Source organism: Mesocricetus auratus, unplaced genomic scaffold (assembly GCF_017639785.1).
Source record: "Mesocricetus auratus isolate SY011 unplaced genomic scaffold, BCM_Maur_2.0 Super-Scaffold_100081, whole genome shotgun sequence".
Lineage (NCBI taxonomy): Eukaryota > Metazoa > Chordata > Mammalia > Rodentia > Cricetidae > Mesocricetus > Mesocricetus auratus.
Genome location: NW_024429237.1, coordinates 646602 through 665539, shown reverse-complemented (window position 1 = coordinate 665539; position 18938 = coordinate 646602). Strand labels below are relative to the sequence as shown.

The 18938-nt window shown below is 54.6% G+C and overlaps 1 protein-coding gene across 1 annotated transcript in view; it reads left to right on the top strand.

Annotated features, from left to right (window-relative positions):
• The first annotated feature begins 6814 nt into the window (after positions 1 to 6814).
• Positions 6815 to 18938, top strand: part of Adgrl1 (adhesion G protein-coupled receptor L1) — a 42733-nt gene continuing 30609 nt past the window's right edge. Inside the window, 1 exon segment of the mRNA XM_005087557.4 lies at positions 6815 to 7076. The gene's annotated coding sequence lies outside the window, so the exon portion shown is untranslated.

The window sequence follows — 18938 nt, the reverse complement described above, 5'->3', positions numbered from 1 at the left end:
TACATAAGACCACGCCAGAAAGAAAAGAAATGATGACTTCCTCCTAGCATAGCTGTGAGCATCTGTCTTCAGACTTTTGACTCACGCAGACCCCAATTGCTCCTGTGTCTGCTGTTGCAGGGTTCCTATGCACCCACTGTGCCTGCGGCCTGGAGGCCGGCATCTGCAGAGGCGCACCTACTGGGACACCACCCTACAACCACGTGTAAACAGAGGATGTGATGGGGGTTGTCCCTCTGTATGCATGTTTTTCTGATTGGCCAGTAGCCAGGCAGGAAATATAAGTGGAGCTACCAAAGAAGGAGAATCCTGGGAAAAGAGGAGAGGGAGGCAATCAGGGAGATGCCATGTATGGCTGAAGGAGTAACCTGCTGGAGCATTCTCCAGTAAGCCAAAACCACATGGAAACACTTAGATGAATAGAAATGGGTTAATAATTAAGAGAGAGCTAGCCAATAAGAAGCCTGAGCCATTGGACGAACAGTTTATAATTAATATAAGCATCAGTGTGTTTATTTGGGGCTGAAGGATGGTGGGACCAGGCTGGACAGAAACTCTGTCTACAAGGATGTATGTAAACCTGGACTTCTTTTTATTCTACAACCCTAACCCATTCTTTGCACCTTTTTTTTCCCCTAGGAAGCAAGCTGATAACAAAGTTGTTGACTCAAACGACAACAACAACAAAATTGTCTTTGGCTAAATACCTGAAACTAATCAATTTATAAAGAGGAAAATTTATGCACTTACTATTTTTGTATTGATGGGGATAGTGCATGCTGTGTGGCAGGAGGGCGCTCTACCTACTATGCTGAACATCAGCCCCAAAGGCATGTCTTTGACACATAGTTTTGGAAGTCCCCTCCACAACCACGTGGTCTGAGTGCGGTAGCGCATTTTTCTCAGCAGGCGCAGTAGGGAGGACACACTATTTACTTCCTGGACTGGAGGTGAAAGGGGAGACAGGAAAAGAGCCTTCAATATCTGTTGTGGGATATTTGTACACTGTGTGAAGATACTTTTCTGTGATCAGTTTAACAAAGAACTAAGTAGCCAATATTTAGGCAAGAGGTATAGGCAGGACTTCCAGGCAGAGAGAGGAAGTAGGAGGAGATAATCCAGGCGCAGAGGAGACGCCAGGAGACATGGAGAGGAAATGGGGTGTAAGATGGAAGAGAAGTAACACCTGTGATAGAACGCAGATTAATATAAATTGATTAATTTAAGTTATGAGAGCCAGTGGGGCAAGCCTAAGGTATAGGCTGAGATTCCATAATCAATGTCTCCATGTTGTTATTTGTGAGCCTCAGCCCAAAGGAAAGTCTGACTACAAATGTCTCTAAGGCAGAAAATGCTATGGAGAAGGGCTCAGGAACGAGGAGATTGGGATGCTTTGCACCATGGAGGTGCAAAGGCTAAGGGGTACCATTGACTCTGTCTCTACAACACATCCTAACTCTACCACTGTTCCCTTACATGCTATGCCGGCCTCACTCACCACCTTCCCAGTCTCCCCATCTCTCTCTCGTGTGTGTGTGTGTGTGTGTGTGTGTGTGTGTGTGTGTGTGTGTGTAGTTCAGAGGAGGCGGGAGGTGATTCTCTACTTCTACTGTGTGAGTCCCAGGAATCAAACTTAGGTCATTATGTTTGGTAGCAGGTGCCTTTACTTACTGACTCATCTTTGTATCATTAGGTAAAATTAAGTGCTAACCACTCTAGAATGGACAACCCAGGGTTTGGTACAGTGTCTAGGGTCACAATGTTTCTACCAGTCTCCCCCCAAATAAAAACCCTGCCTATTACCTTCCATTGTCTCTCCCTTCCCCAGTCTCAAATCACCACCCATCTGTTTTCTGTCTTCATATTTTGGACATTCCACACCAATGGAACCATGTATTATACTACTACATGGCTTCAAACACATGGCTTTTCTCCTGCCACAACCTCCGGAGTGCTGAGGTTACAGACATGTGCCATCTCACCCAGCTTCGACTCTGATTACATAATTCCTTAAGTTCTGGAGCCTCTACTGCTCCTTCTATGAGATGGAGAAGGGGTCTCCTCAGTCTTGTCATAAAGTGTAGTTCACCTGTGGCCAGGGGCTAACTTGCTGCTGCTCACTAGTTAGTGGAGCAAATGTCAACCTTGAGTCTACCTCCAAGTGCACCTTCACCATCCTTCCCAAGGCTCAGCCACACTCCAGTCTGCCTTGTCCTCGCTCCATGTCCAAGTCATCTGCTGCATTTCCAAACTGTGCTGGGTGTGGAACTGCTTCTACAGACAGGACCACAGCAAGAGCCCTACCCGGCACCCCCTCCCCGGGAGTCTGAGCTGGTGCTATGATACATGCCTAGGGCTCACAGTGGGGTTTTAGGCAGGTGCTCTACTGATGAGCTACATCCCAGGCCCCAAATCTTCCCGACCAGCTCGTCTCATTGCATCCCAATATCAGAGCCTCTGGCCTGGCGTCTGCTCTTTTTTTTGTTTGTTTTTTGTTTTTTGTTTTGTTTTTCGAGACAGGTTTTTCTGTATTGCTTTGGAGGCTGTCCTGGAGCTCGCTCTACAGACCAGGCTGTCCTGGAACTCACAGAGCTCCGCCTGCCTCTGCTGGGATTAAAGGCGGGCGCCATCACTGCCCGGCTCATCGTTTCATGTAGGACCTTGTATTTGTTTCACCAATTAGAATGTCGGTCCCAGAGGGCAGACACTTTGTTCACTGCCAATGAAATGCCTGAGTTCTGGGGTTCTGGGCGTTCACAGTTACCCAGCGTTCTGTGAGGTCTTTATGAGTGGATACGGAGTGTGGTACTGGATGGATCCGGTATAGGGAGTTTCTAGGGGCCACAGGAATACATCCCGCTCGCATGACAGGCCCTCTCACTCTTTGAGGGACAGTAACCCCACCCCCACCCCTGGAAGGTGGTAGGCCTGAGACAAATAGGCAGCCCTGGGGACAAGAAAGAGGTCACTGAGCCAGTAGGCGCCACATGAGGGCTCAAGGAGGGTACCATGATGCCTAAGACCGACGTGTCTAATTTGCTAGACGTTCAGAACGTGGAATCTCAAAGATGATTGAGAACATAGGGTACCTTCGTGCTGGGACACTCTGGGCATAGGTGCCCTCTAGAACATGGTGCTCAAAAGATGAAGTGTTTTACCACCTACAGACTCAAAGGAGATGACAGAGTTTCTGGCCCTCCACTTTTGTCTGCTGAGACGAAAAGGAGGTAAGGAGTGGTGGATGCTTGCTCCTTCTCTCTGATCTCTCAGCATTTTCCTCTATATCTAACTCCAGGTTTTTATTATCTAGACCAATTAAGGACTCCATTTGCACAGAGGTACTCAAGGCACGGGACAGCCTGTGCATAGATCCAATGGGACTAGACGTACAGAATGTAGTGCCAAGGGACGAACCACTGGGTCACTCTGCATAGAGTCCCGAAGCGAAAGGCGGGATGTTAGAAGTGAAGTGCGCTGTGTCAGGGCCTCCGGTACCATTAGGAGTTGGGGGTTGGTGGCACCCCGCAGGGGTGAGTCTGCGCGCGCGCATAAGCTTTGGAAGCCCGACTGCCAGCGCAGCCTACACTGCGACTGCGCAGGCAGAGAGTCGGGGTGTGGGGGTGACTCTTAGCGTTCACAGCCTCCTTGCATCCTTTGCCTAGTGAGCCCTCTGCTCAAGAACCCAAGAGCCTGGCAAGCCAATCCGGCCGCCACCAGGGGCGCACCACTGATCACCAGCACTGGGGGAAGAGAAGGGATCTGGAAAGCGGGAGGGGGAGGGGACATCCTGCCAGGATTTTTCCAAATTGAACCTTGGTCCTTAAAAGAATGTGCCGCGACTTTTCCTCATAACGGAGAGTGCTAGTTCGAACTACCTCCTGGACTGCTTTTGCAATAGAGATAAGTGGGCTGCTGGGAGAAAAGAGAAGCCAGTAGCCAAAGGACTCATCTCCCTTCAGGCTGGAGGTGGAACCCAGGGCCTTACACTTGCTGGGCAACCACAGCTAGGTCACTAAACACTAGCACCAGTGCTACACACACACAGGGATGTGAGAAGAGCAAAGCTTTTCAGGGGTCCGTTGGTATGTCAAAGTGGGAAACTGAGGCACAGAGATGGGACTGTCCTCTCCAACCATAACTGTCTGTGGTCACACCTTTCTGCACTCAAGATGTGTCTATGGTTCCCTGTATTCAGTGCCCAGAGCCTGGTCATTTAGGTTCATGACTGATGCTCTTGAAACATGGAGTTTTCCGTGGGCCAGCAGGGGGGAAGGGGCGATACAGTCCCCCACATAAGTACTCCTACCTGAAGTTTGGGGCCACAGATTTTAGGTTTTGAAGAGCCAAGAACCTCCAGTCCTGGAGGAAAGGTGTGTTTTTTTTTTTAAAGAAGTGGGGACGAGAATTACATTAGTGGCTCCTAATTCTACCCAGCCCACCTAGATATCTGCTGTTGCTGTGCCCTCCCAATTCTGCCATCAGCACGTGCTACTAGAAGGGATTCTTGGGAGCCAGGCTAAGGGCCTACCCGTATGCATTCAGGCTTTCGTAGATCATCTTTGTTCCCATTGAAGACTGGTAGTGACTGCTTCAATTCTGCCTACTCTCAAAGCCTTTCCTGACTTTCACCCACTCAGCAGACAGCCTGGTCAGCAATGCCTTCCACAGACACAGAGGTGGACTTTTAACCCCTGCTCTAACTCCAACATGTCCCTTTCTCTAAAAACCCACGTCAGAGTTTATTTGCCCTCCCGAGGCTTCCAGAGTGCTAAAATTCAGCCGGACTTTGAACTCAAATAAGCTGCCTGATTCGATATTTAGGCTGCATTTGGGTGGACTCCATTCCCCAAAACTCCAAGTCCGGGTTTTGCTCCTCCCCAGCCATCAATCTTAAGAGTTGCACCCATCTTTCGTAAAACGGATTCGCAGAGCGGCAGCTTCCAAGCTTCGCTCTTAGCTCTTAGGACTCCCCCTTCCCCAGCCCCCACCCTGCGCTGAGTTGTCTATACTGCCGAAGTGCCTGGTTTTGGCACGAAGCCCGGTTTTATAGCCCCCACTGTGGGTCTTGGCAATGATAGCTTTGGCTCCAGGGATTTGGGCCAGGTTGACGGTCTTCCCCATCCAGAGAGGGAATCCGAGGCTACATCTGCAGCTGGGGCCTGAACGCAGTCTCTGGTCTCACTCACTAAGTCCGATGCCTAAGAGTCCAAGTCCGGTTCTCTGCCCTACTTCTTCGAGTCCATTAGCTGCAGTGTAGTTCTTATGCTGTGAAAATCTGCACCGGGCTTTTGTTCCCGCCAGCAACCTAAAATTCAATTTTTCCACCCTTCTCTACCCACCCCCTTCAAAGCCAGACGCTTGAGGCGTTTATAGATACTAACCTCTCCTCCGCTCCAGCAGCCTGGTCAGCTTCAGGCCCCTGTCCGGTTGCCAAGGCTCTCTTGGCTGGGGTGGGGAGGTGAGGGTGGCTCATCCCATCCCGCCTACACTCCAGTCCTTGCTTTGGGTCCCTCCCTCGTTTTTTATTGTAGGTCTGGTCTCCCAGGGTAGCGGGATCCGCACCACATCCCCTTCCTGTAGCATCACCTAGGATCCAGAAGCCGCTTTTACCTGAAGGCTCCCTTGCTGCCAGCGCGCGGGATCCCTCCATACCTCAGTCCAGCCCTCATTTTGGCCTTCCCTATCGCACGTCGCTGTCAGGATGATAGGGGGACAGCCTACGCTGTTGTCAGTCACTAAGCAGCACCCCTTCCGACCCTCCTGCAAGCCCAGGTCGGAGAAACTCTGGGCCAGGTCTTGCTTGCTACCACTGCACAGGCTTGACGCATTACTCCGTCTCCCCGGGAAGAATCCGGCCCGAAATTTGCGTGCTTCGGGTGCATCTGGCCCTGTCGCAGCTCCCACAAGCGCCCCCGACCCCCCTCCCGCTCCCCTGTCCCTGCCCGTTCCGCCTAATCTGGGCCAGGTTTTGCGCAGTCCTTGCACAGCTCTCCATTTACCCCTCACCAGCTAGGCGCTTTCTACACAGCACGGCTGCAGAGTCCGTTCCGGTTCTTCCTGCAGCCCGTCGCACCCCATCACCCCCTGGCCCAACTAGGGGATCTAGAGCGTCGACTCCCTCTGCCCACTTTTCCTTGGGGGAGGCGAGTGGAACTCCAGGCCGGGTTTCCGGGCCCGTCGCTGGGGCGCACGGGAGGGCTGCGGAGGCCAGTCCGGGGCGGCAAATCCAGGCCAGGTTTTGTGTTTGCCCGCCCCCCCTCCCGGAGCCGGCGGGCCCGGGAGCGCCGAGAGCAGGCGGCTTGTCATTGCTGGTGCCCCGCGCCCGCTCGCTCCGCGCATCCTGCGGTGCCCACGGGCCCGGCCCCGCGCCCCCTGCTCCGGCCACCCCTGGGGCGCGACGCCGCCGCGCCTGCTTCCAGCCGCGTAGCCCCGGCCCCCCGCGGGCAGCGCGAGCGGTCGGCGCGGGAGCTGTAAGCGCTGCGGCGCCCCCGCCCCGCCGTCTGCCGGAGACGCCCCGGCGGATGGGGCCGCGCGGGCCCGGGAGCGGCGCCGCCGGGCGGCGGGGGCCTGCGGGGCCGCCCGGGCTGCCGCGTTAACCCTTCGCCCGCTGCCGTCCGAGGGCGCTGGGAAGTCGCCTGGGCACACACGTGCCGCCTCCGTCGGGGCCGCGGAGCTGCGGGGGAGATGCGGGCAGCCGGCGCCGCCTCGGGGGGCTCCGCCTCGCCCCAGCCCCCCGAGCTCTGACGCCGCCCCCGCCCCTCCGCCTCCACGCCTCGCTCCCCGGGAGGGGCGCAGACCCGCGCGCCCGGGGCCGGGGCCGCCTCCGGAGCGCCGCGATCCGCCTTTTCTTTCTTTTTTTTTTTTTCTTCTTCCCTTTTTTACCCCCTTTTAAATTTTGGTCGGTGGCGGCAGTGCCGGACTCAAAGAAGGAAGGGACACGGAGGCCGCCCTCGCTCAGCCACCCCCTCCCCGCTTCCCCCTGGGCCGGGCTCCGGGAGATGTGCCGGGCGGGGGGCCCGGCTTCGAGGAGCCGCCGGAGGAGCGCGCACGGCCGACCCCGAAGCGCCTCTGGACAGGTGAGTGTGCGGGAGTCGCAGGCCGTGCCGCACCTGGGCCAGGTGTGCGCGGTGAGAGGGGCGGAGGAGGCACCCTACCCCCGCCTGCCAGGGGCTCGGTGGGGGTGCGGATGGGCGGCCGCAGGGTGCCCTGCAGGGGGAGGGGACCGCGAGTGTGCCCGCGCGTGGCTGCGTGTGCCCGCGCGCGCGCCGGCCTTTGTGGGGAAGCGGCGCGGCGGTGCCTGCGTGTCCCCGGTGCGTGTGCGCGCGGGTGCTTGGCGCCCTGTTTGTGTAGGTGTCTGGGTGTGAGTGGAGAGGGTGCGTGTGCGCGCGGCGCGCGGGCCCCGGCTCCCCCAGAGAAGCCATGTCGGGGGGCTGGCACCGCAGGATGCTAGGGCTAGGGTTGTTTTTCTCTGGGAGGCATGGCGCGGAGGGGATGGGGAGAGGTCTGCCTGGGTGTCGAGCGGGTTTCAGTCCGGAGGGGCGCCGTGGGCAGGACCCGGTGCAGGCGTGAGGTACCCGGTTAAGCACCGATGGAGGTTGTCAGGTTGGAACTACCGGAACGAGCTCGCCCCTCTTCCAGGTGTTCCTGAAACAGCTGTGTGGCTCAGCTGTCATCGTCCCGCTTGAGGGTCCTGGGATGAAAGTCCAGTTCGTGTGTGTGTGTGTGTGTGTGTGTGTGTGTGTGAGAGAGAGAGAGAGAGAGAGAGAGAGAGAGAGAGAGAGAGAGAGAGAGAGAGAGAGAGAGTGTGAGTGTGGTGGGAGGGTCGTGTATACTCCAGCAGTGGCCAGAAAATGTCCTCAAATGGCATCACTTCAGTGCACGCGGGCACCTATATGAAGACGGCACCCCGCCGGCAAACGGCCCCTAAGCTCACACGTCCCGGTCGGTACACTTCTCGTCTAGGTCAGCTCCCAGCTCTATCCTTGCCCAGCGTCTTATGTACTGTTCCTTCCTGATCCCGCCACCCCCACCCCGCCTTCTCCTCAGCCTTGGCATCTTCATGGGTGTCCCTCCTGTCCCAATGTGAACCACATCCCCCTTCTTTCCCAGCCTCTGTGGGACCCAGAGCCAGGGTTTGTCTTCCCATATCCAAACATGTGGTGCGTTTGGGGGAGTTGGGGGAGGGGTTCAAGATGGCCGCCAAGATGGCTGGCAGCCTCTTTATCTCTGTCTGTCTCCCCCTCTCTCTGCTTACCCTCATGCCTCCGATAGAGTGAGGGGTCGCCGTGGAGAGGGAGTTAGATGGCATGAGGACAGGTGTGGGGACACCTGAGGGTGGATGTCTGTTCTGGGCCTGTTGACCTCCAGTGCTGCTGAGAGAGAGGCCATCCGAACCTGTTTCTTTTTCTTGCACCCCAAGGGCAGGAGTGAGTTTGTCATCCGACCCCAAGCCCAACTCCATTCTGGCCCACAGCCTGATGGCTCCCTGTGCCCCACCTGCTCCCGAGATGCTGGCGCTGCCCCATCAATCATAGAATGTCAGGATGTTCCATTGAGGGTCCCCCATCTTCCCCATCTGCCCACGGTCAGGCGCTGGGGACCTTGGTGTGCGAGTGCTGGGGGAGGCCGGCTAGGACAGGTCCCAGCTTTGGGGACAGGTGACTTCCTCTCCACACCCTGCCCATTAATGCCGAATTTATTACTTAAAAGTAGGATGAAAACAGGACTAAGAGACAGAATACAACCTTCATTATCATATCGAGAAAATTATCTGTGATTTTCCTAACTAGCAATTTGCCTGCCACGCCGTTCAGATATGACTTGCCCATTAATTACAGCGATGAAAAATCATCCGGAAGGCGGAAAGGGGAACTAATTCCATGGCTGGCGGTGTGGCACCTTTGCACTGAGCCCCAGCCGCGTACCTGTGAGTGTGGGTACTGGCCCTCCTGTGGCATGCCACCATCTTCCCCCTCTGGGTCTGGCCACCCTGTTGATTCTGCTTTCTGATGTCCTCACTGGCTCCTGTCACCTGTGCTGCTGGACACCTTTGGGTGTGGAGATAGCCCCCAGAGTTGGGGGAGGGTGGGGAGCCGAGGCCTGGGAGGAGGAGCGGAAGGCCAGGGAGCTTAGCTAGGCTTCTATTCCCAGCCTGCCCTGGGGAACCCCCTTCTCCTAGGGGGCGCTCTGGAAGCCCCACGAGGGGGGAGGAGCCTGCAAACGCCTGGCCCAGAAGGAGGAGTGTGCTTGCTTCAGGACCTCCAGTTTCCACCTGCACTGGGGACTGTCTGCCGACTGTGTCCCTGGTGTCTGTGTGTGGGCTGTCCCACCAGGCTGGCAAGAGCAGCCTCAGCATGGGCACCTAACAGAGGAGGATGAAGAGGGTCGGGCGGGCCAAGAACCCCTGGAGCATTAACTCCTAAATAAGTGTAGTAAGAGTGGGAGCCACCTCTCACCACAGATGGGGCGCCTCTGGTCTCTGTTCCCGCCCTCTGCCTGTTCTCCAGCCAGACAAGGCCAAGGACACTGAAAGCTCTGGTTTCTGTGTGGGCTGCGCTCAGGTATCAGATTTCCAGTTGCCAGACACTTCCCCTCCTCCAGCCCCTCTGTGGGGACACTGGGGGAGTGGCCCACCAAGGTAGGGGTTCCCTGGTGAGCTGGAGGTGCTCAGTAAGACAGCAACCCTCTCTCCCTAGGATAGACCAAATGGCTGTTACTGAATACAGAAAATGGGGTCCTGGGGTTGGGGTGGAGGCTCTCCAGGGCTAGGAGGAGGCCGGCTATCACTGCGTCCAGCCGGTCTCCACTGCCGCTTGTGTCCTTATGTGCCTCTTCTGCACACTCTGTGGTTCAGGCCTAGGCTGGTGACTGCCTTGATTCCCTGTGTGTAGCTACTTGCCCCTGTGGATCTGAATGGTGCTTTCCTTGGTGAGTTTTGCCGAGGGGTGTCTCTTGAGCAGCTGTCTGTGTGCACAGGACAGGAGGGCTTTCCCTTGTCCACACCTACTAGTGTGAGCTCAGCTGTGTGTGTCCCAGAACTGCGTGGAGTGAGCAGGGTTGGCGCTCCTCTCCAAGGGAACTGCAGACACAGGTGCTTTTTCTGCTGGATGCCAGGCCTGAGGTGCCACTGGGACAGTGGCCACTTCCGTTCCCTTGGCTCTGTGTGTGTGTGTGTGTGTGTGTGTGTGTGTGTGTGTGTGTGTGTTCGTTCTAGGGAGGGCGGCCCTGGCTGTGAACAGAGACCTGAGGGTGTGGAGTGTGCTGTCGCCGCCTCTCAGTCCTCCCTCTCCCTCTTTACATCCCTACCGAGCCCTGGGAAACCCCACCCTCACTAAGGTAGTTCCATCCAGGACATCACCCATGCACTCTGCTTCAAACTGCAGCTCCCACAGCCCTCCCGGCTTTCTGTGGAGCTCGTGGCTTTCACACCTCTGTAATTTCCTGATTCATTGCGCCTGTCTGTTTACTGTCTGTCTGCCTGAGTAAGATCCAGAAGTTCAGGGATCTTGTTGCTGGGTTTGCTTTTGGAGCTCAGGGGCCATGGGAGAACTCTTAGCTGAGCCGCATGCGGTGGTGCCAGTGTGCCCTTCCAACACTCGGAGGGCTGAGCTTGGGTTCGAGGCCAGGCTAGGCTGCAGAGGGAGGCATCTTAATTATTAGAGAGAGAGAGAGAGAGAGAGAGAGAGAGAGAGAGAGAGAGAGAGAGAGAGAGAGAGGTGGCTCAGGGACTAAAAAAATGTGTACTGCTCTTATAGAGGACCAGAATTCAGTTTCCAGCACCCAAGTCAGGCAGCTCATAGCCTATCTGTACCTCCAGCTCCAAGGGACCTGACACCTCTCCCTACATCCATGCGCACCCACACTCATTCCATACCCCTCCCACACTCATAAACTGATCACAAATAATAAAAGTAATGTTTCTAGACAAAAGGAGGAAAGAGGGAATGAGGCGGAGCAACGGGCAGTTGACCGAATGGGAGGGTCCCTCTCCTTAGAGTTGGAGAGCCCTGTGTGATAACCCCTTGACCTGGCCCCTTTGCAGAAGCAAGGCTTGGGCTTGGTTAGCTGCACTACTTTCTTCTGCATGCCTGTGCCCTCTTAGGGACCATCTCACAGTATTCATAAGTACCTCTGTGGGGGGATGTCTTTGTGGTACCATGGCTCCAAATGACTGTGTGCTATAGGTCCTGGAGGGGTAATTCGAGGAACACTTACCCTCACTGGATGGCTGGGAGGAGCCCCTGGGTCAAGGTCTGAGAGGTTGCTCCCAAGTTGGCTTCAGCACTGACCCTACTTCTCCCTGGGATGGGGCCTTCCACCTGATTTACGTGTCTCTGGGAGAAGTAACCAGAATTCTGTGTCTTGTTCACCTTCCACTCCAAAGTGGGGGAAGAGTAACAATTCAGTCAATAAATTGGAGACTAAAAATAGTTTTGTACCCCCCAGAGCTAAAAATAAACAATGCCCCCCTATACACAGAGGCTTAAAAAATAGCTTATAAGTGACAAGTGGATTGTGAGCTGCCGGTGGCCTGATGGTGTCCCTGGTGTGTATGCGAGCCGTTTCCTTCCTCCTTGTGTGTCCCAGGCTGAACACACCTTCCACTCTTGTCTAAACCTCCTCAGTGCTGGGATGGCAGGCGCGGGAGCCCGAGGTTCCTCATGGCGCTCTTTACGAAACTGCCCTGCAATCTGGAGGGTGCCTGATAACACCTTGGGGCTGCACCTGCCGTATGCCAACAGCATCCCACAGAGACACCACTGGCAGCCTCTCCAGACTGACCCCAAGGCAGAACTGCCCAGTCGAGAAGTATATTCTACAGCTCTGAGCCCATGTTTGGTTTACCCCCTGATGGGAAACGTCTGTGAGCTTTGTAGACCAGCTCCTAATGCAGGTTCATCATTCTCTTCACTCTAAAAAATGTAAGAAGCCCCTATTGGCTCACCATAGACAAGAATAGCCCCAGAGCGCCTGAACTGAGGGGCACCCCCATTTGGAGAGCACTTGAGTGCTTCAGGACCCGGCACCTGGCTTGTCTAGCTGCCTCCACGCGGCCTTTGATTTTTCTCGTGGCCCAGGACCTTTGCACAAACCACGAATGGCCTAGAACACCTCATTCTTCCATGGATTATGCGTAACTTGGCTGAAGTAGCTGTTATTGCCAGGTGAGCATGCTTGTTTCCACCGTCATGTGGAGAGGTGGCTCAGTGGTTAAGAGCACTGGCTGCTCTTCCCGAGGACCTGGGTTCAGTTCCCAGCACCCATGTGGCCATTGATAACACTCTGTAACTCTAGTGACAGGGGTCCCTCACCCCTCTGGCTTCTGCGGGCACCACACGTACATGGCATATAGACATGCATACATGTAAGAATAAGTGAAAATGCAAGCCCCCAACTCCTCCTAGCTTTATTTTCCACGGCACTAGTACATGATCAAGTCATACCTCATTACCACCGTTGTCTCCCCTGCTCGGGGTGCCTGACTGACACATGGCAGAGGCTCAGGAGGCAGGCGTCAGGACAGCTTATTGCTTGTTTGTTTGTTTATTATGGGTGGTGGAGACAGGACCCAGGACTTCCCATGTGTTAGGCAGGCACTCCACTATGAGATCCTGCAACCCCAAACAAGATGTTATTTCTGAGCCTTACAACCATACTGACTGTGCCCCTGCTGACCTGCACGTGTGTCTTGTCACTAAGCTGGAAGTGTGGCCCTCCAGGATTTGAACCTTCGACCTGAGGGTGCTATTCTGGGGCTTTGTCCCTTTGCCTTGTTGAGAACCCTTTTCTGGCAATTGCCCTCTCTGGGCTCTGCACTCTCACGCTGCCAGCATGGATTCATGGGGCAGGAGCGTCCTGTGTGCCCTCGCCCTGGGGTCCTGGCGTCTAGCACTGATTTTAGCTCTGCCTTGGCATGAGAGGAGCCTGGGACAGGAGCACTGGGAGGTAGACGCACGCCCTGCTGCTCTGGTGCTAGCTTTCCGTAGCAGCGAGCAAGGCGGGGCGGCATTTGGGTCAGGACTTCTTAGAGGAGGGGGCTCCCCAGCTGTGGTCTGGAGGAGAAACTGACTAGAGAAGGAAGTCCTCCCGAAGGCGAGAAAGAAGCAGGACTCAAGGAAAGGTGTTTAGTAGCTGTGGATAGGAAGCTGGTCTGGACCTCGTTGTCGGTTGGCTTTGGAGAGGTCTGTGTTCACCTGTGGAGGGTAGAAAGGCTGAGCATGAGATGGCCGCTGGCAGAACTCAGGAGGTGAGCTGCCCGGGCCTGGTAGAGTTTCCGGACTAAGCAAACTTGGGGTGGGTCTGGCCCTGGTCAGGTCCCCTGTGGGAAGAGTCAGAGCCCTAGGGGAAGAAAATCCTCATAGCCAAAGGTATTAGAGTGAGGGCCAGAAGCAGCTAGCCTTTCCTGACCTCAAGATAATGGAGATGAGGTGGCCCAGTGGCCTCGAGACATGGGGACAAGGTGGCACAGTGTCTCCAAGGCAGAGTTGAGGGCAGGGTTGATAGGCAGGGAGGAGAGCAGATGGGGGGGCAGGAGGAAAGGAGGGAATAGACTGGCGTACCCCGTCTAGGACCAGTGTTCACACACAGTCTACTCTCCAGCAGACACCTCTGCAACAGAGGTGACAACTTATCCTCCTTTGCTTAGAAATGCTTCCTGCTGAGTGTGGTGGCGCATGCCTTAATCCCAGCACAAGGGAGGCAGAGGCAGGTGGATCTCTGTGAGTTCAGGGCCAGCCTGGCCTATAGAGGGAGTTCCAGGACAGCCAGGACCATTTCACAGAGAAATCCTGTCTCCAAAAAAAAAAAAAAAAAAAAAAAAAAAGGTCCCACCTCATGCACGGAAAAGCCAGTGTCATCCCAGAGCCCACACAGGCCGGCATGACTGTGGCAAATGCCACCTTGCCTCCTTCCGCTCTCCCCTTCATTGCTGGGTTTCAGCACATTGCTGCCTCAGGACCTTTGCATGTCCCTGACTGCAGTGGCACTCACACATGTCCCCCAGTCTTGAGACACCCCCCTACACCCTCATGCCTGGCTCTTTGCACCTGTTTTGTCTAATAAGCACCTACTCTGTGCCCAGGACTGGGCCTGAGTCCAACTAGGGAAGGGAATCACAGAGAGGCACTGTGGGAAGAGGATGAAGTCCAGCAGTCCTTGCAGATGGGACCTTAGGAGGGAGACAGGTCAGGTGTCGAGTACCAGAGCCGCACGGAGGAGGATTTGGAACAGAACAGCCTGGCATGCTATATTACATTACAGGGGCAGTGGAAGCCACTGAGAATTGTGGGCAGAGAGTGATATAACTGGGTTTTTATTTTACAAGTATCGTGGACTTGGGGTAGAGCCTGGGTCTGGGGGCGGGTAGACTGATGGAGACTAGAGGAAAAGTGTCCAGGGTTACAGGGGTGGTGGGGGTAGCTCTAGCCTCTGTAACACAGGGATGCCTGGTGGCCAACTGGGTCCATCCCCAGCGCCTTGTGTGTGTGCTCTGCGGGGGGATTGCCTTACTAAGAAGAGGGCACTGCCACTGAACCACACACCCAGCCTTTACATTTTTAAAGTCATTAGTCTATTTATTTTTGAAACAATGTTACAACCTATTTAATCCTAGGTGGGGCTGGCCTTGAATTTGTGACACTCCCATGTCTGCTTCCAGCTAGTGCAGGTTCTGAAGTATCTCTACCGGATAATTACATACCCAGTTCCTTCTCTGCTGGGTGTTGGGACACCGACTCAAAACAACCCTGCAGAGCCAACGTCTGGTGGGGAAGAGAAAGAGAAAGTGCCAGGTCCCTTGACATAAGAACCACGAGGAGGTAAAGGCGCAGAACGCTGGGAAGCTGGAGTTGGCAAGGCCTTCCTGGGCCTTGAGGAAGAGTGAGCAAAGCCCAGCAGACAAGGGTAGGGGCGGGGTGTGTGCAAAGGTCCTGGGGTAGGGCCCTACATGGGAGCTTGTGTTGCAAGGTTTGAGGGCCTCAGTGAGGGCTTCTGGAGTTTTCTGAGCAGAAAAGAGAAATGGTTCAGGTGCCAGCTGGCTGCCCCTAGCCTCACTGTGGAGGGTGAGGGCAAGAGACAGGGGTTCAGAGCAGAAGTGACTGGCTGGGTAGACGTGGCGCCGGGATCCAGTGCAGCTGTCTATGGGGCAGGGCATTTGGGAGGACTAGGCTGCTGTCTCGGGAGTCTGAAGTACTGAATATGTAGTGGGGACCCGGTCCTTGCCCTGACCCTCTGCGAGAAGGACGTGTGCCCGGCATTCTCAGGCCTGTTCCATCTCTGCGAGACCCCCTTACTAGTCCCCATGTAGGGCCCAGAAGATGGCCCAAAAGGCCTGATCAACTGATCCAGACCCAGGGCTCCGCTCCAGACTGGCTCTGGTACCGGCCACTGTGCCCACTACTAGCCCTGGCTTCCTGTAAGTGCAGGCGGAAGTGGGCTCACAGCCAATGGGACACGGTGCCTACAGGGTGGCTGTTCCAGGGACGGGCAAGTGAGGCCAGGAGGGGCCCAGGGCCCCTTCTTGTTGCCTATCACCCCTCCTCAGACACTCAGACTCCCACTCACTCAGCATACAGGGTTGCCGTGGCAACTGCAGGCTAGGGCAGGCTCCAGGCGCCCCCTCTCCTCCAGCAGCCGCTTCTCCTCCTGTCACACTCCCTACCCCCACCCTAGGGCACTCGAGGACAGACCCTGCTGTACATGCCCTTTCTAGGCTGAAGGCAGCCTTTTAGAACTCAGACGCGATCACAGAGGCAGGTGTGTGGCCCCCGGGGAAACACACCAGGGGCCAGTTCCCACTGAGGGCCAGTTGCCACCCTGTGTCCCTGGGTCACATGGTATGAGGAGATGGGCACAGGTGTGTGCGTGTGCACACCTGGTCCCGTGAGCTGCCGCTGTAGCGTCCCATCCTCTCACAGCCGGAGCCTGGGGAGGGTTTGCTCATCCTCCCAGTCGATCCTGTGTCAGTAAGGTACTTTCTGCTCTGGGCTCAGTGAGGGCTGTACGCTTCTGGTCTGAGGAAGGTGGGGACATTGGGGGGTTCCCAGCTAAAGGGGTTGGGTAGGCACTGCAGGCTGTGGAGGGTGAGGGCAAGACAAGGGAGGAGCTGAGACACTAACGAAGGTGCTGATCCCATAAAATGGGTGCTGCAGCCCCTGTCTGTTGTGGGCGTTCAACGAGAAACATGGCAGCCAGGTGTGATGGCACACACCTGTCATCCCAGCCCTTTGGAGCCAGAGGGATTGCCTCAAGCTCAAGACCGGCCCGAGTTTGAATCCCCAGAGCCTACATAAAACGCCAGGTGTGGCAGCATGTGTCCATAACCCCAGTGAGGACAAGAGGATTGAGGTGGCAGAGTTAGCCAAGAGCTGCCAGGCACTCCACACAGCCGTTGAGCTTCAGGTTCGGTGAGAGACCCTGCCTCAAGAAATAAGATGGAGAGTGATTGAAGACACAGTGTACTCTACCAGGCCCTCGCCTTTTAAAAAATACTCATTTAAGCGTGGGAGCAATGGATGGTTCACCTGTTAGGGACGTGTGTTCTGCCTTTCCAGAGAACCCAAATAAAGTTCCCAGCTCGTATGTCAGTTCTCTCAGGGCTCCAGTGCCTCTGGCCTCTTTTGGCATTGGCACCCATGTATACACACACATACATGCTTAAAGTTTACATTTATTTTTCTTTCTTTCTTTTTCTTTTTTTTGAGACAGAATTTCTCTGTGTAACAGTGCTGGCTGTCTTGGAACTCACTTTGTAGACCAGGCTGGCCTCGAACTCCCTGAGATCCTCTTGCCTCTGCCTCCCAAGTGCTGGGATTAAAGGTGTGCGCCACCGCCCAGCTAAATTTATATTTTTCAAGACAATATCATGCTATGTAACCCTGGCCTGGGACTAGCTGTGTAGACACCTGACTCTGCCTTCAAAGTGCTGAGATTAAAGGTGTCTGCCACTGCACCCAGCATAAATGTTGTTTTGAAATAATGTCTTTTAAGTTATCCAGGCTGACCTTGTAGCTTAGACTGTTCTTCAGTTCAAGATCCCCTTGTCGTCTCCTCCTGTACCAACCACCTCACTGGAGAGAAAGTTTGGGGAGCTTTTAGTGGGACAGCTAAGGCTAAACGAGATCCTGTCATGGGCTTCACAGGGATGTGGGGTGGGGAGCTGGAAACAGGACTAGTGATGTCCTTATAAGAACACGAAATACACAGGGACCTCTCTACTAAGGCTGATTGAGGACATGGAGAAGGTGGTCTGTATGCTGGGCAGGGAGCCCTTGACAGAAGCCTGGCTCCCAGGCCTCTTCATCTCTTGCCTGACTCCCGCAGCAATGAGAAAGTAAGTTTGTGCTGCCCAGGATCCCAGACACTGGTAACGTTCTGGTGCTTGAGACTGTGTGAAGGAGTGCAAGACCCTGCGCAGCCCCTTCTGGATTGCTGACCCAGCGTCAGTGCCATGGAAGACTCCCGCTAATTGTTAAGAGATTGTCTGGGCACGCGCACACACGCGCGCGCGCGCACACACACACACACACACACACACCCTTTATTTTCTTTTGTCTGTTTTGTAGAGATCAAGGTCTCACTATGCAGCTCTAGCTGTGCTGGAATTTACTATGTAGACCAGGCTGACCTTGAAATCATGGAGAGTTCTTTCTGCCTCTGCTTCCGGAGGGCTGGGGTTAAAGGTGTGTGCCAGCATACCTGGAAAAGTCTCGAGTGTGGCTCAGTGTTTGCCTAGCATAGGACTTCCTAAACTTTTTACCTGAGAAACTGACACACGAATCTAGTCAAGCACTGACTGACCATAAGCCACAAGGGAATTTCAGAACAATTCTTTGATATGTATGTGATTTCACCATAAAGATGAAATCGAGTATACTTGCTGGTTTTTACAGACAGAATGAAATCCCCATCCCGGCTGGGTTGTTGCTACTGCGGGATATAGTGTCCTCTGTGTTGTTCAGTTGCATTAGAGAACCAGTCCCGCCTGAATACATGGCTCAAAATGGCAGGGGTATGTTTGGGAGTGTTCAGAACTTGATGAAATTCTGTCCTAATCCCAAGCAAGTATTCAATAATTTTTGTTTCATGAAGCTCAGGTTTATTTTTACTATTTTAAAATCATGTGTGTGGGTGTGCACATGTCTGTGCAGGTACCATGGAGGCCAAAAGACATCAGATCCCCTGGAATAGAGTTCCAGGTGATTGTGAGCCGCCTGATGTGGGAGCTGGGAACCCAATCAGGTTCTCGGCAACAGTAGTGCACACTTTGTGTGGGTGGGTGTGTCGGCAGAGTTTCTCTGTGTATTCTTGGCTATCCTGGAACTCAGATTATAGACCAGGCTGGCCTCAAACACAGAGATCCTCCTGCCTCTGCCTCCAGAGTTCTGGGATCAAAGGTGTGCCCACCACTCCCAGAGCAGTACACACCCTTTTAACCACTAAGTTGCCATCTTCCCAGCTCCCCTTCAAACAAGTTTAAAAATCAACATAATAGAATCCATAGACATACTTAGGAATGATGGTAGAAAAATAATAAAAGTTCTTATTTTCCCATAACTAAACCACTGTGTTTTCATAAATGCAGAAAACATTGTAAGAACAGTCAATACTGCAGAACACACACCTATGGCAGTCTAATCTGTGAGACACGATTCATAGGTGGGGGGGCATGCTGTGAATGCTGTGCACTTGGAACCAAGGCTCCAGTAAAGTCCGAGAGTGTAGCACAGAAATGCCTGGGGTTCATGATGTGCTTGACTTGAGTTAGTTTTTGGTCTTTGCATATTCAAACAGTCGATGAAAAGTTTTGGCACTGTTTGACTCTCCACCTTCAGCTTGTGAGGTTACAACCCACGGCTTAGGGAGCCGGCTTCCGGCTCACAGAGCCTGGGTCCATCCTTAGTACTCACAGGAAACAGAACCGCGCCTGGTGGCACACACAC